Source organism: Ptychodera flava, chromosome 21, assembly GCF_041260155.1.
Source record: "Ptychodera flava strain L36383 chromosome 21, AS_Pfla_20210202, whole genome shotgun sequence".
NCBI classification, from domain to species: domain Eukaryota; kingdom Metazoa; phylum Hemichordata; class Enteropneusta; family Ptychoderidae; genus Ptychodera; species Ptychodera flava.
The window spans coordinates 9,386,982-9,392,359 of NC_091948.1; the positions used below are offsets into that span (position 1 = coordinate 9,386,982).

Genomic DNA, 5,378 nt, shown 5'->3' on the forward strand with positions numbered 1-5,378 from the left:
CACTGCTTGAGAGAACTATATGAAATTGTGTAATGTTATTGACAATGAACCCTGGAGGTAAACTCCCTCTTTAAAAAATTGGGGGAACTATTCGTACTTCTTCTTTGACAGACATGGTTACTGCTTTTTATCGCAGGAACAAAAATTGAAGTGAATAGTTTTTTGCCACCACTCGATATGTCACCGTGTGTTCCTCTGCTATTGACAGAATTGCAGGGAGACCGCATTTCATGGTTGTGTTTGTTTGTTTGTTTTGCATTTGTAAAGCTGCATACACAAAATAATACAAAAGCACAAACTACCGTTTCCATCTTGTGAAGTGTTTTCTGGTACAAATGTAAGGGGTCCCACCCACATTTTTTGTCACGTTCTCAGATAATGTACCGAGGTAATTTATAGTCTGTGTGCACCATTGCACATGTTCTGAAGGGTAGCCGGTTTTCACAAAGTGTATCCACTTTCAAGAAGTGAAGTATGGCTTTTTTCCTGTTCTTTTTTATTCCAATGTTGATGTTGTGTATTTTTTGCTGACAACGTGGAAAATTATCACAGACTTGCACAGTAGTTCGATACACACATAAGCACACATCGTGCTTTCTCAGCAGAGGCCAAATATTACAAATGGTTTTAGTACCAACCAAAAATCATGTCAAACAACAACTAAGCTTCATAAACCCCCCCGACCCCCACTCCCTTCCCTGCAATATTTTTATTCTATTGTTAACAAAGTAATTGCAACCAAAGCAGTCACTCCCATGTGGATGGAGAAAATTAAAAAAAAGGGATTAAAATTTAAAATTTATTTCTCGCTCTTTTCAGGAGGTTACAACATGATTGGGATGTGAACATTAAGAATGTTGGTCATGTACAAATATTCGATTATTGTTCTCACACGAATTGAGTTTTTTTATCAGATAAGCTATTATGGTAGCCTTTTTTCCAGAAGAGGTTTTTAAGATGAAAACCACAATTTTTACGTTTCCTGACCCCTACAGTATATAAAGACTTTTCTTTCAGGGTTTCAAAACTCTCTGTAGTTTGGATTGCTATACTGTTTTAGGATACTATGTCATATCTGTCTCCTGTTTTCTTTCGTAGAAAACGTTCTCCCCATCTTAGGTGCTTTTTTTGCGCATCGAGTCAAGAATTTACAGAAACAGATATTTTCAAAAGGTGTTGTGCATTTTATGTTGCAGAGATGTTTACCTCAAGTAACTATTTGTTTACAAAAAATGAAGTATTTAGTTGTTTTCTCCAGCTTAATTAATTACAAAAATTTTCGTAGATGAAAGTGATTAATTACACAAGTGCTATTTGTACAACCAAACTACGGTAAGCAAATGGCATAGATAATGTTAGAGTGCCAGACAGTACAAAGTGACCGTGCCAGCGGGCCAGCTTCAGTAGCCTAATCAGAGATTTGTTTTTCCAAAGTAGCGAATAAACAGACATCTGTCATGCGTCACAAGAAGAAAACTGCTTGCATGATGTAAAATATAACCAGGACTTACTGTAAGTGATAGTCTTCGTCATTTTAATGGTTCCATTCAGTTTTTAGCTTCAAGTTGCATCGTAATTTTTGTACCCTCTCCACAGGGCAAGTGCTATTTTTTCTGTTCATTTGGATCATAAAGCTGCCACGCTGGAAAGAGGGATCCCTTACACTGTTGCAGTGGACAATGTCACGATACAGTACAGCTAAAAGTGTAAAAAAAACACCCCTATTCCTGTAAATGGAGGAATAGCCTCTATCATCCCCTTCCTCTCCCCCCCTAAATTGTGTACAGTATGAGATGATCCACGAGTTTTTCCATAGTTTTGGACTATACCATTTACATGGTGGGGGGTTTTAGCAGCTCATTTCATTCATTGCATTACCTAAATGGCATTGTGTCATTTGATGATGTGTATGTTTCAGAATTTACTTCAAAATTTGTTTCCTAGAGTTTATGATGTCATTTGCAGCCACCTGTTACTTTTTTCTTTTCTTTTCAAACTTCAAAGTTGTTCATAACGAAAACAACGAGAAACAGTTCAATGAAACTTTTCTGAAAAATTGTCATAATGATACTATAATATATATATGATCGCTTTCCTGTTTCTATGGCAATGGTTTTTTTTTCTTTGGCTTCTCATTGGATGATTGGAGCTTTTCAAATCAGATCCAAGATGTCTTCTGTTTGTAAAAAAAAATTATCATAAATTAATATTCAGCTTGTCTGTCGTTTTTTGCTGTATCATACATTGAACTTAAAGGATGTTGAATTTTTTTATTGTCGCTTTCCTTTATTAGGAGAACAAATTTCTTTTCTACAGATTTATTCTGCTGGTTTTTATTTTTCCGAGATAAATTGCTGTACAGACGAGGGGAGTTGGGTTTGTGGTACTAGTCTTGTATTTGAATCACTTTGTTATTTGAGTTGTCATTGTCATATACTGAGAGTTGAGAGCGTTTTAAAACAAAAACTGGAAAAACCAGGGAGAGAAGGAGAAGCGGGTTGGGGGGAATATGTCCAGCAGATTTTGAAAAAACTTGTAGATAGACATGTTCCAATAAATTTAACAAAAAAAAATTGTGCATTCATTGCTGTGGTTTGTCATTGTTTAAAAAATGACACTTAATTTTGTGTCATCAGTAACCACAATAATTCCTCGCTCCCCCTCAGAATAAACCAAAGCCCATGTTTGCAAATCGTCAATACATGATCAGCCTCACTCATCAGACCGTTTTGCGTTGCCGTGAGACAATTCTACACCTTTATCAAGATCTTTGCAACTTTGAACATCAGGTGTTTTGCCTTTTTCATTCACTCGAAGACATGCATTGATTATTTGTTTGGCCTGTCGAGCTGACTTTTAAAATGAAAGTCGTTTCATGTTTGTCTTCCCTTGTAATGTAATGCCCTATGCTGACAAATGCTGAGGAAGTTTTCGTCAGCAGCCAAAGCATAGACCCCATTGTTTTGTATGTTTGTTTTGTGCTGCCATTTACATAAAAAACAGAAATGCGAACAAAATTCACCAAAATTCAATGCAAGGGATGAGATGGAAAGGCTTTTATTGCAATTTTGATGTGTATGTGGCCATTACACAGGGTCTACATATCACCAGAACCACTTCATTTATCAAGATTTACTTCAAAAGCTGGTCAAAGTAGTTCTCGTTTCTGAGGCACCACAACGAAGAGTGCTTTACTGACAGAAATCAAAAATGACTCACAAGAATATATCAACAGTAATGTTACCAGTAGTTTCTCTTTTTCACTTGTGTATTTCTTCTGTTCACATTTTCTTTTCTTCAAACCCGAATGGAAATTACTGTGTAGTATCTCGGCTGCTCCTAGTGTGAACAGTGTACATAAATGCTTTTGTATGCAGCCACTGTCAAAATTCAAGTGACAGGCAAATAATGTTGCAACAACATACAGCTGACTGTATTTTGAAAATGTTACAAATCTTTTAAGTCTCCTTGGACAAATGCTCTATTGTTTTGTTGTGGATCAGCCATTGATCTGCTCCATAAAATCTTCAGGTCAGAACAAGTTGGAATGTTTGCCCGAAAACAATGGCCAGTGTACCTGTAAAGGTCTTTGAACCAGTGTGTTTGGATACTCTGCCGCCAAACGCAGGGTTACAGTCGTTCGTGGCAGCATGTAAATATGTTATTACAATCTGCAGATTGCTGAGACAGCCACCACTTCTGACTTGACTATTCTTCCCTAGACACACAGTCCTTGATACCTAAAACTCGCCACCAAATCAACGCTGTAAAAACGTCTTCAGTCTTGGACACTGGTATTGATCAATATCCCCTTTAGGCCTATGGTAGATAATAAAATTATTGTTTACAACTCAAAGAGAAAACTTGGATACGTCCTTTGACAATGGTAAAAAAAAAATTGACAATTTTATTTACTTGCAACTCTTCAGATTGTCAAGTATTTTGAAGTAATTGGCAAAGATACTAATAAATAAGCTTTCGTAGAAATCTTGTCAATGTCTGAGAATCTTCACACCATATAATTATAACACTATACAGACTGGATGTTGTAGGTATTTGTACTCACCACTGGTCCGCTGATAGCCTTGCTAATGATTGGTGTATTAATGATGACCTTGCTCAGTGTGGACTCCCCTGTGCAACTGCTATACACAACAAAATCAAATTTTAAAAAAATGTGTGATGTTTAGATTCAAAATGGCGGCCTAACTCTGAATTACTTAAGATAGAAACTAATTTTGATTTGCAAGAGTAAAGCCTGTACACTATGCAACTGTTTCATCAACCTATACACACATGACTGTTAAAAATATTTTATGTTCAGAATATTTTAGTTGAGAATACGTAATCTTCAGTTTGGTGCAAACACCTTGCTGTGCAAACACACCTTGTTAGATTGCATTTCATCGCCAACTGTTTTAATGCAGAGAGACGATTTACCTTTGATATTTCTTGATGACAAGTTACTTGATTAAATGCCTTCAAAACTATCAGGCTTTGCATAATACCATTCCAGAACTTTGTCACCCACTCCTGACGGTTTCCTGTAAATCTCCACTGATGGCCATAGAGGGCTCCCTGCATGTGACGTTGTTGTTCAGACCATCCCACCTGTTGGCAAGCATGGACCCCGGATGTGATTTCAACCATGGAACCATGCACCTTCAGTGTCAAAAATGGCACACCTCAGAACATGAATAATAATTCTGACAAGAAAATGCTCTTAACATTCAAACACACCAAACACCTTTGCATTGCACTACCTTTTTAATCAAAGCTGATAGCCTTTCTCATATAACCCAATATTGCCACATGTGACCTGCTACACACATAATCACAAAATATAATTCATCAACAAAAATTTGAGATGAGAGCTGTGCTCATCACATATTATGCAGAACGACTGAAGAATACAAGATCCATGCTATGCTGCGGTACAATTCCACATAAGCGTTGTGAGAATATTGCCATTTCGTCATGTATCATCAACCCTTTTGAAATTTCCTGCTATAGCGGTCACTTGCCATCTGCAGTCGGAAAAAACTGGAAAACCTAAGATATATTTTCACCTGCATAGCATGTTATAGTGAGTGGGTCAAGTCTGTTAAAAATCACATTTACAATACCAGTTTTTAGTGGCCTTTGTTCACGTCTGTTAAAGTGCAACATATGAAACATTTATGCCTCAATGGTTTCAACAAACTTGACCTGATGGTGAAATTTGAACTTGACAGCATAAAGTCAAAAGGCACCCTCCTCAGACAAGAACATTAACCACAGTCATGGGAGACATAAACGTGCTTCTTAAGACTGTCGGGTGTAACCCCAATTCAACACTCTTTATCACCAGCAACAGAAGAGCCCAGCCTTCCATCAGG

The 5,378-nt window shown here is 37.1% G+C and overlaps 1 long non-coding RNA gene across 1 annotated transcript; it reads right to left on the minus strand.

Annotated features, from left to right (window-relative positions):
• Window positions 1-3,692: 3,692 nt before the first annotated feature.
• On the minus strand, window positions 3,693-4,596 carry LOC139121336 (uncharacterized). Its single transcript, XR_011549256.1, has 3 exons — window positions 4,441-4,596; window positions 4,067-4,145; window positions 3,693-3,819 (listed from the first exon to the last, which is right to left on the minus strand). It is a non-coding gene; the product is annotated as an uncharacterized lncRNA (long non-coding RNA).
• Window positions 4,597-5,378: the final 782 nt, after the last annotated feature.